At 40.9% G+C, this 12,371-nt stretch overlaps 1 protein-coding gene across 4 annotated transcripts in view; it reads left to right on the forward strand.

The window, feature by feature from the left end:
- The window catches only part of LOC115088384 (eyes absent homolog 4), a 193,984-nt gene that overhangs the window by 47,761 nt on the left and 133,852 nt on the right, over positions 1-12,371 (forward strand). The window lies entirely within an intron of this gene.

A 12,371-nucleotide genomic window follows, 5' to 3' on the forward strand; every position in this document is an offset into this window, starting at 1 on the left:
GCCAAGCTTTCTGATTGAAGCGTGACTGCATCTTCCGCCCAAGGCTTTTTTGTTTTCTGTGCATTTGGTAGTGGATGTTATCATTATTTACCCCTTTATTTTTTGCACATAATAGGAATCAGTAATGGCAAAATAAAGGCAAATAACCTTTAGCCTTTAGGTTATTTTTTATTTATATTCATCCCTCAAGAGGTGTATAACTCTGCTTAATATCTCTGTACACATCATGAGTTCATTAACAGCATGACTGTAGATGAAAGGCCAGATATGTAGAGAGGTCAATAGTCAAAAGGTTTGTTTGGGCAACTTTTCCAGTTACCCAGATAAAATCCCAAATGAAATATTCCCTCTCTCTCCAGGTTCTCTGGCTAAATTGTTGTCCAGGTAACTCGTTACAAGATTTAGCAGTTACAAAGAAGCAGTACTGGGGTGTTCTGGAGGTGAGCTAAACTTAGCCAGTGGGCACGGATATTTAGCACTACCAGCCAGGTAAAGTTAGCTGGATAAGCGTTGCCTGTAGTTACCTGGCTAACTTTAGCTCAGTATATTCAGTGGAACACTCATCCAGGTACGTTCCGCTCAATATCTGGGTAAAGTTCCCGGCTCATTTTCCTGCTCACCAGCCCATTGAATATCTATTTCTTACTTAGCCAGTGGGCACTGATATTTAGCACTACTAGCCAGGTAAAGGTAGCTGGATAAGCGTTGCCTGTAGTTACCTGGCTAACTTTAGCTCAGTATATTCAACAGAACACTCATCCAGGTACGTTCCGCTGAATATCTGGGTAAAGTTCCCGGCTCATTTTCCTGTTCACCAGCCCATTGAATATCTATTACTAAGTGTCTTCTCCCCATCAGGTGACTAGGGGGGAGGGAATATTCAGTACATATGGCCCTGAGTGTATGCTATCTTTCTTTAGTATAATACGGAATACAATTATGGTAGTGGTTCAGTCTTCACCTTTTGTCTATGTGACTATACAACCTGAGGTCTTAGATCCATTTTAGATTTGGTTAAAGAGATTCAAAGACTATGTCCACTATTACGTCAGCACAGAAGGATCCTATTCTCCAAAAACATAAAATAGGAGAAATTCTTTTCAAAACCTGAACTATTTATTTATTTATTTATTTAGAATTCTTATATACCGACATTCTTGTACAATTGACAAATCATATCGGTTTACAATCTAACAGAACAATCGTGGTTAAGGCGTTACATTAAAACAAAGCTTCTAATAGAGTAAATAGAACAACATAACAGTGGCAGCTAAGGCGTTACATTAAAACATAGGGTCTAGTATAAATATGAGAATAAATATGAGAGTAAAAATGAGAACAAGTATAAATATGAGAACGTGAACAAATCAAATGGAGCGTAAAGGGGACCCTGAGGGACAATTATATTCTGTTATGTCCTTTGACCTGTGTCAAAATGGTCTTGGGAATCCGGGAAGGCTTGTCTGAAAAGCCATGTTTTGAGGTGTTTCTTAAATGTTTGATGACAAGGTTCTTGACGAAGCTCTGGAGGCAGAGAGTTCCAAAGGGTGGGTCCAGCTGTCGAGATTGCACGCTTTCTTAGTGAGGTTTTGACCGGTGGAGCATATAATGAACCTTTATATACATTTCTGATTGGTCTGTCTGATGTATGCAGACGGAGTTGAGAGCTTAGATTGAGATGGGCGATGTCGTGAATGTCCTTGTGGATCATCATCAACGCTTTGAAGGTAATCTTAGATTTTATGGGAAGCCAGTGAAGGAAATGAAGGATGGGTGTGATATGGGCTCTTTTATTAGAGTTTGTGAGTAACCTTGCCGCGGCATTCTGGACCATCTGAAGGGGTTTGGTAGTTGTCGCTGGGAGACCTAGCAGTAGAGAATTGCAGTAGTCTAGCTTTGTGAGGATAATTGACTGAACTACTAAACGGAAGTCATTGAAATGCAGGAGAGGTTTCAGATTTTTGAGTACTTGTAGTTTAAAGAAACATTCTTTGGTTGTGTTGAGGACGAAAGATTTTAAGTTGAAGTGGTTATCGAACCGAACCCCTAGGTCTCTGACGGAAGGGGAGTGGTTGATGAATGCTTTGGCGAATTGGGATGTGCTTTGAGAGTTGAGGAGAACGTGGTTTTCGTCTGGTGAAATGATGAGGATCTCAGTCTTGTTAGAGTTGAGGATAAGGTTAAGGCTGGTAAGCAGACTATTGATGGATTGTAGACAACTGTTCCAGTGTGCCCACGTTTTTTGCAGGGATTCTGTGATTGGTAGGAGGATCTGTACGTCGTCGGTGAATATGTAATGCTTTAGTTTGAGGTTGGAAAGTAATTGGCAAAGTGGCAGCAGATAAATATTAAAGAGTGTGGGGGAGAGGGATGATCCTTGTGGGACTCCCCAGTTCGATTTGATTGGGTGTGATTCCTTGTTATTAATCCTGACTTTGTAGAATCTGTTCTCAAGGAATGATTTGAACCAACTAAATGCCTCTCCTTGGATACCGATATCTGATAAGCGCTCCAGTAGGATGGAGTGATTAACCTTATCGAAAGCGGCCGATAAGTCGAGAAGTGCGAGAAGGTAGGGTTGTTTTCCAGATTAAGAAGGATGGTGTCAGATAGTGAGGATAAAAGGGCTTCAGTATTTTGCGATTTTCTGAATCCGAACTGGAATGGAGAGAGAATGTTGTTTTCCTCGAGGTAGTCAGACAGCTGTTTGTTTACAATTCTTTCCATGACTCTGGAGATCAAGGGTAGGTTTGCTATTGGTCGGAAATTAGCAGGGTCAGACGTCGGAAGGTTAGGTTTTTTTAGTAAAGGTTTTAGAATGGCTAGTTTTAGATGGTCTGGAACCTTTCCTTGTGAGAAGGAGCAGTTAACGATGTCTGCTAACGATTTTGAGATGGTGTTTGGGATGGAGAGAAGATTAGAAGGTATTGCGTCCAATGGGTGAGAAGAAGGTTTTAGCTTCTTGAGGATGGTTTCGATTTCCAGTGAGGATGGCGTCTCGAAGGATAATAATTTGATGTTCCGAGTAGTTGTTGAAGTGCTGGAGAGGAGGGTGGTCTGTTGGAAGGTGGAGAGAGGCTTGAGGAGGTTGGTTATCTTCGTATCAAAGTAGATAGCTAGTTCTGTGGCTTTCATAGATGCTTGCTCATCGGGAATGATGGGGGGTGAGGGTTTTGTGAGCGATGCAACGAAAGAGAATAAGGCTTTAGGGTCGAAAGAGAAGTTATGGATTTTAATTTAAACTGATAAGGCTCTAACAGTGCCAGACTGCCACAGGTATCATAACTGTAGCTTTCCTTTGGACTCCTGATGAAGGCAGCAGGAAGTAATCTAAACTCATTACTGTAAAAGTATTGTGTTATGTACGAGGTACATTAAGCAAGGTGGCCCATCAAATGGAACAGTAAAATGTGGGATGAGGGACGGGTGTGTCTTTTGTGACCTGGTTTGCATCCCACCAGGCTGTTGCTAACCTGGCCCCTGTAACCTTAGACGATAACTTTGAAACAGCCGCATAGGCGCACCGCTACGCGCGTTTGCTAGCTGTCGTCCAGAGTCGCGTCCGTTTTATAATGTATGCGCGTATATGCGCGCATGGTATAAAATAGGCTGAGCGCGTGCACATGTACGCGCGATTTTAAGTGGGCACGCCCATGTACACACAAATCCTGCTTCCATCTCATAGGTGGGGGGGGGGGGGGGATTTTAAAAGGGGCGCGCGTCCATGCCATTGCCAGTTTCCCCAGTTCATTCCCAGTTCATTCAGGCATAGGACTTCCCAACCCCTCTGATTTATTAGCTTCCCTTTCTCACTGTTCTCCCCAACCCTTAAAACCCCACTGACTAGCCTAGGCTTTGTTTTTCTACTCACGTGCCATCCATAGGAGTAGTAAAGATGAGTGGCAGGAGAGTCCGGTGCCCGCCTGCGCGCGTAGCTGTTCACGCACACGTCTCTTGGCCTTCTCCAGATCACTCACGCCCCGCCCCTTTTACAAAACCTTAGCCTTGTGCACAGAGTGGGAGGTGCACACGTTTATGGGCGGCTTATAAAATCTGCAGGGCGTGCATCGGCCCGACTCGTGCGCGTATCTACCGCCTTTTAAAATTGGGGTATAAAGTAAAGTGAATCTAATAGTTTTAGTTGGGAAAAGAGAGGCCGTCCGTCCATTGCTCCTACCATGTGACAGGGGCCAGCCAATGGCACGGGTACCCTGTCACATGCTAAGGGCAAAGGGCCATCGGCGCCATTTTGTTTACGGGCAGCCAACGGCCCAAGAGCGGGAGAATGCTCCAGGGACCCTCACTGGACCACCAGGTACTTAGAAAGTTTTGGGGGGGTGTTGGAGGGGTCCGGAGGGTGGGGGGATACTAAAGAACTAATTTTAAAGGGTTGGGCTGTGTTTTTTTTATCGGCTCAGTGCAGCCGATAAAAAAAAACAAACGATTGGACCGTGGGAAAAATAATTTCCCGATGGTCCACGAATCCGAAACCAGAACCAATTCCGGTTCTGATTCACATCTCTAGACTAGACGCCCAAAATTTAATTCAATAATTACATTAAAAACTTTCAACAGAGTTTCTAATAAATAGGCATATACAAATATATAAAATGTAATACGAATCAAAAGCGTAAATCACAATTACAGTGAAAACCCAGTAACAATCTAGACACATCACACTTCATAAAATTAAAGGTAGTGATAATATGTGGCAAAAGATCTAAAAACAAAATCCTTAAAAAGGGAAAGTGGTTGGAAAATAGACTTATGGCCAATACAAGGGGATGACAAGGAGAAATGTATGTAGTTTAGGGAAAATGTAAATGATAGGGATAAATGGATGTTTAGCTTCCAAAAAATCTCTCTGCTTCTCAGAAATCCACCAGTATCTTTAACTTTTAGGAATTCTTTAATCTCATCCCTAATGTCTGGGTTGGAATTCTCTTTTAAAGGTAGATAGCAAGAATACTTCTTATGTATAATCTGACCTATTCAAAATCACAGTCACCCCATCCTTGTCTGCTGATTTTATGCTATATCCTGTTTATCTTTTAATATTTCTAAAGGCAACATTATCAATATTAGTCAGTTTAGAATGGATCCTATTCTTTTTCTTCTGTTCAAGTTTTTCAATATCTTCCAGAACAAAGTATTGAAAGCTAGGAATTAAAGGATCCAGTTGGCACAGATATCTCACCATGTCTGTAGGAAAGAAATGTTGTACATGTAACTTTATAACAAATTTGAATATCAACTCTTGTCTGAAAAGCATTGTATTTTATTGTAGGGACATGTAAGAAGATTCTTCTCTGATAGTACCGTATTGGAAAGATGAATAATCCTGTTAACAGTGGTCTCCATCATCCCCTCCCTCCTAGGAGTCTGCGTAGATTGCCCAAGCACATTTATCTATCTAGATCTCAGGGTCGTAGCCAGAACTGAATTTTACGGGAGTCCAAGGTTAACATGGGTGGACGGTGTGGCCAGTTCTGTCACAACCAGTTCACCCATCCCTAGTGTAAAACAAGATATTTGTTTTTTTAATATGTTTTCAAAGTCATTTCCCTGGGTAAAACAGTGCTTTACTTGCACAAACGGACATTTAATAAACCTGCCAGCAGCTCTCCCCCTCCTGGTGCCACTGTACCTGAAGGATGGGGGGGGGGGGGGCTTTCCAGAGGCATGCCGGGAAGGGGCTTGCACTTATGCATAGGCAGTTTTTCCAGGTGAAGGCACACGCACACTTTCACTTTGAAAAGTGGCACCAAATCTTCAGGTAAATTGGATTTGAAGCAATACGGGCAGTTGCCAAATTATCCTTAATTTGTTTTGCTACCAAATCTGAGATATTGTAGCAGCTTGCTGGAAATTTTTTACATACAATGGATAAGTGAGATAGTGAATAATTTACAGAATTGTAGTGAACTAACGACAGAAACATATTTCATACATTGCAAATGCATTAGCCTTCTTAATTGGACCAGAGGCTGCAATGAGGGTCCCATGCTCCTTATCCATGCATTACAAATGTTATGTGCCTCAAATGAAGCTGTGATTTTTTTGAGGGGTGGGGGTGAGTCATTTCATTTCATTTCATTTTTCATTTATTTCATTTCATTTATTAAAATTTATTGATCGCCTACCACAGAGAGGCCCAGGCGATTTACAACATTAACATACATAATGAAAACATAAAAATAATAAATACAATATCACACAAATTACATGTATTTCACAAAAACAAAAATAACCAATCTCATATAAACAACATAAATAATCAATCATCCAAAATATGTAACAGAATCCTCACATCTGTAAGAGTATTTATTCTGCTGGCAGCACTCTAGAATATGTTGTATGCATGATGAAGAAGGTGCTCTCTCTCAATAACTGAACTTTTTTGCATCATCCAAAGACCTGAGCTCAAATGGAATAAGATTCCATTGTGTTGGCGCAGCAATGGAAAAAGAGGTCTCACGAGTACTACCGTGTTTCCCCAAAAATAAGACCTACCGTGTTTCCCCGATAGTAAGACACCCCTGATAGTAAGACGTAGTGGGAATTTTAGGGGGGTCGGCTAATGTAAGACATCCCCCGAAAGTAAGACGTAGTGTTCAAAAAAAAATTATTTTTAAATACCTGTCGGAGGGCCGCGTGGGTCCAGGCGGCTGGCGGCGGGAGCCGGGTGGTCGCGTGTTAAATCTAGGCCGCGGGCGGATGGGCGCTTGTTCCCGGGGGGGGGGGGGGGCGGGTGGACGCGCGTTAGTTCGAGACGGCCGGCGGGCGGCGAGCGGCCGCGTGTTACATCTAGGCCGGGTCGCACAGGCGCGCATTCATTCACTGCCGGTGGGGGCTGCTTTCGGCGCTCAAGGCAGTCACATGCTGTGACGTCACGGCATGTGACTGCCTTGAGCGCCGAAAGCAGCCCCCACCGGCAGCCCCCAGCGCCGAATCGCAGGGGTCGCACAGGCGCTGTGGGCCTGTGCACGCATTCATTCACTGCCGGTGGGGGCTGCCGAGGCAGCCCCCACCGGCAGTGAATGAATGCGCGCCTGTGCGACCCGGCCTAGATGTAACACGAGGCCGCCCGCCGGCCGTCTCGAACTAACGCGCGCCCACCCGCCCGCGGCCTAGATTAACACGCGACCACCCGGCTCCCGCCGGCCGCCTGGACCCACGCGGCCCTCCGACAGGTATTTAAAAAAAATTATTTTTTTTTGAACACTACGTCTTACTTTCGGGGGATGTCTTACAGGTTTTTTCCAATATAAGACATACCCTGAAAGTAAGACATAGTGGGACTTTTTGGGGTAAAAAGAAAGTAAGACGCTGTCTTACTTTCGGGGAAACACGGTAGTAGAGATTTTGCCAAATTCTTAAATATAAGACCTCCCCCGAAAGTAAGCCATCCCTTGTAAACAGGGGCGGATTGTCCTATCGGGGGATCGGGCTTCCCCCGGTGGGCCGGTCAATCCTGTGACGTCATTTTTTTATTTTTTTTTTTAATAAAGTTTCCAAAGTATTAGGGGCAGACGCGAGCAGTGGTATCCCGAGGGGAGCCAATGCCCCCGGGCGCAAGGAGGCTCATGCGGCTGCTGAGCCTCCTTGCCCGAAGAAAAAGATCGCGTTCAAACGCGCTGATGCTCTTCCTCCTTCCTGCCTGTGCGGCCCCGGAAGTAAACGTTGCCGGAGCCGCGTGGGCAGGAAGGAGAAAGAGCATCAGCGCGTGCAAAGGAGGAGCCGCCGTGGGAAATAAGAAGTAATTCTGTACTGAAACCACGACGAAAGCCGAATTGATGCGGACTCAAAATCTCATTAGTGTCCATAAAGTCAGTCAGTTGTTTAAGAACAATACCTTCAATCACTTTCGCTAATATAGGAAGAGAAGAGATAGGCCTATAATTAATCAAATTGCCACTATCTAAATTTGCCTTTTTTAATAAAGGTTTCACCACTGCCGATTTTAAAGCCTTAGGTAAAGTACCCACTGACAATGAAGCATTCACAATATGTGTGATAGAAACTTTCAAAAGAACAAAGATTTCTCTGAAAGTAACTGTAGAGATATTCAACATAGGACAAGTGGTATTATTCAATTGTGAAATTATATTCAGAATTTCTATAGAGGAAACTAAATCAGACTCTGTCCAAGTAGCAGCATTACCACTCATAGTGACTAAAAGAAATATTCACATCTTTAAAATTTAGTAAAAGATTTTCTAGCTTAACTGCAAAATATTTTGCAAACATATCAGCTGAGAGAGAAGCAGAGTCAAAGCTAACTGGTTTTGGTACATCTGATAACTTACGAACTAAATTAAATAAAGCTTTCGGGGAATTACCTAATTCATGTATTTTTTTGGAATAATATTCCTTTTTAGCAGTTAAGGTATCCAATTGATATTTGGCTAAAGCCTCACGAAAAGCTAACACAGTATCATGAGAAGGGTGATTAGACCATTTATGTTCCAATTTCCGTAAATATTGACGAGATGACATTAAGACCGAATTGTACCACGGCCTAGACCTATTACTCTTTTGATTGGAGAGTGAACAAACTTTCAACGGAGCAATCAAATTCAAAGCGGTCATTAAAAAAGCAACCCAATCATCAAAAAAAGCATTGAGATCACTGGCTTCAGAAACGTCAGGAACTGAAACACAATGATCTTTTAATTTGTTAGTGTCAACAAAAGATCTTTTCAAAAAATTACTAGATGAAGACACAACATTCTCATCACTAATTATACCATTTACTGAAAAACTAATCAAAGAATGGTCGGACCATGGGACCACTATAACTTCAGGATCCTTCAATAAATGAAAAGTAGCACCATTATTAATAAACACCAAATCAAGCATATTTCCGTGACAATGAGTGGGTGCTAAAACAACTTGAGACCAACCTAACGATCGTAAAATATCATTAAACAATGAAATCTGAGAGTCCTCTGACATACGATTAAAAGGTAAATTAAAATCTCCTAGTAAAATCAAGTTGTTTAAATTTATTGAAGCAGACAATTTTGCTAACCTTTCCGAGGTTTTTCATGTACATTCTGTTTTTTTTCTGCAATTTGCTGTCAGTTCAAACTGAAAATTACAGGAAATAGTATAGCAGATAAGGAGAAAGATGGTTCAGGAATATATACATATAGATATATAGACAGAGAGAGAGACACAGATACACACACAATATAATATACCGTTATATATAATAATAACAAAGGGAAAGATGGTTCAGGGATATAGACATATATTTACATATAATAGAAAGAGAGAGATAGATACACACAATATAATATATATATATATATTTAATAATGAGAAACATGGTTCAGGGATATACATATATAGATATATAGACAGAGTGAGACACAGATACACATACAATATAATATTTATAATAATAAAGGGAAAGATGGATCAGGGATATAGACATATAGTTACATATAGATAGAGAGATACACACCTTATAATATATATAATAATGAGAAAAATGGTTCAGGGATATAGACATATAGTTACATATAGATAGAAAGAGAGAGATACACACACAATATAATATATATAATAATGAGAAAGATGGTTCAGGGATATAGACATATAGTTATATATATTTATTTATTTTATTTGTATTTTTCTATACCGGCATTCACGGAGTTCGTATCATGTCGGTTTACATAAAACAAGGGGTGAGAAATACATTATAACGTAAATAACTAATAACATAAGAGTATACATTAAAAGGTAAAACAAGTGCATGGAAGAAAAAAGTTACAATAAAACGGGGTCATTCTAACTGGGATTAGAGTTAGAGGAAAGATAAACAGTTTAACGAGAAGTAAAACATTGTAATGATTGGTAGATAGAGACTGTTTCAGTTTAATAGGAAATGATCAGTAATGCTGCATTTGATGGTAGAGAATCTTTAAGGGTCCGGAAATGCTTTCATGAACAGCCATGTTTTCAGTCTTTTCCTGAAGGTTTGAAGACATGGTTCCTGTCTTAGTTCTAGGGGGATGGAGTTCCACAGTGGGGGACCTGCTGTGGAGAAGGCCCGATCTCTCAATGTTATATGTTGGGTGGTATTGTTGTGTGGTACCTGTAGATATTCTCTATATGCTTCCCTGATGGGTCTGTTGGAGGAGTGTTTTTTAAGAGCTATTTGTAAATGGAGTGGAGCCAGTCCATGAATATTCTTGTAGATTGTGGTGAGGGATTTATGAATTATTCTGTAGTGGATTGGTAACCAGTGTAGGTCTTTAAGGACTGGTGTAATGTGATCTCTTCTTCTTTTGTTTGTTAGAATTCTTGCTGCGGTGTTCTGTATCATTTGGAGCGGTTTAGTATGAGATGATGGGATGCCTAGTAGGATGGAGTTGCAGTAATCAATTTTCGCAAATATTATTGCTTGGAGCACTGTTCTATAATCATGGAAGTGAAATAGGGGTTTTATTCTTTTTAATACGTGCAGTTTGTGGAAGCAGTCTTTGGTTGTTTGGTTGATAAACGATTTCAAATTTAGTCTGTTGTCTATGGAGACTCCTAAATCTCTTACTTTTGAGGTTTGCAAGTTGGCTGGCGGATTTGTAGTGATTTTGCAGTTATCTGGAGAGATTAGAATGAATTCACTTTTTGATTGGTTTAGGATTAGATTTAAGCTGGATAAGAGCTCGTTAATTTCTTGAAAGCAATTTTCCCAAAGTTCTAGCGCTTTAGTGATGGATTCTTTGATAGGGATCACAATCTGGACGTCGTCGGCAAATATGAAGTGTTTTAGGTTCAATTTGTTTAGCAGTTGGCAAAGCGGGAGAAGGTATAAGTTGAAAAGTGTTGGTGAGAGAGAGGAACCCTGAGGAACTCCTTGTGATGATGGGTATCTGGGGGATTCTTTGTTGTGAATTTTAACTTTGAAACCTCTGTTTTCTAGGAATGTTTTGAACCATGTTAGTGCTGATCCTGCAATACCGATGTTCGCTAGTTGATTTAGTAATATGGCATGGTTCACAGTATCGAACGCTGCCGATAGATCCAATAAGATCAGTAGGAAGGCCTGTCCTTTATCGAGGCCCAAAATAATGTAGTCAGTCAGTGAGATGAGAAGGGATTCGGTGCTTGAGGCTTTTCTAAAACCGAATTGAGTGGGGAAGAGAATTTTGTGTTCTTCTATGTAATCTGCTAGTTGTGTGTTAACTAGTTTCTCCATCACCTTGGCAATGAAAGGCAGATTTGAGATTGGACGGAAGTTGTTAGGATCTTTGGGGTCCAAGTTAGGCTTCTTAAGTAGCGGTTTGATGGATGCTATTTTGAGGTCGTCTGGGTAGAAACCCTGGATGAATGAGCAGTTTATAATGTCTGCTAGGGTTTTGGTTATGGTGTCCGGGATTAGCAGTAGTAATTTAGACGGAATCTGGTCTAGTGGATGCGATGAGGGTTTCATTTTCTTAAGAAGTGTTTGGATCTCTGAGGAAGAGGTGAGTTCAAGAGATTGGAGGGAGATGTCAAGAGATTGGAGGGAGATGTCTTTATTATGCAGAATGTAATTGCTGGTTGGTGTGCCGGTATTATGCTTTATTTGTGTTAGTAGGTTGGTGATTTTATTACTGAAGAAGAGTGCCAGCTCATCAGCTTTTGTTTGAGCTTGGTTAGGTGGTATGTCAGGAGGGTTTGCCTGAGTTAGATTGGAGACAAATGTGAATAGCGCTTTGGAGACAAATGTGAATAGCACTATATAGATAGAAAGAGAGAGATACACACACACAATATAATATATATAATAATGAGAAAGATGGTTCAGGGATATAGACATATAGTTATTATAATCATAGAGAGAGACACAAATACACACACAATATAATATTTATTAGAGATGTGCTTCGGATAAAAATTTCATGTTGGGCTTTGTTTTCGGGGGGGCCCCCGCGGGAATTTCATTTTTCCCATAGTTCGGGGCTTTGTTTTTTCGGGAGCCCCGATTTTCGGGTTAGTGCGCACTATCGGGAGTTAGTGCACACTATCGGGAGTTAATGCGCACTAACTCCCGTTAGCATGCACTAACTCAAAAATGAATTTTTTTCTGAAATTTTGGAAAAAATTAAATACTTTTTCGGTTCTCCCGAACCATTCCGAATTAGGCAATGTCATTGACATTGCCTAATTCAGGAAAAATGATTTCACATCCCTAATATTTATAATAATAATAATAAAGGGAAAGATGGTTCCAGGGATATATACATATAGTTACATATAGATAGAGAGAGATAGATACACACAATATAGTAATATATATACATTTCATAATGAGAAAGATGACTCAGGGATGTATATACATATAGTTACATATAGATAGAGAGAGAGATACACAGAAT

The sequence above is a fragment of the Rhinatrema bivittatum genome, chromosome 3, assembly GCF_901001135.1.
Source record: "Rhinatrema bivittatum chromosome 3, aRhiBiv1.1, whole genome shotgun sequence".
Classification (NCBI taxonomy): domain Eukaryota; kingdom Metazoa; phylum Chordata; class Amphibia; order Gymnophiona; family Rhinatrematidae; genus Rhinatrema; species Rhinatrema bivittatum.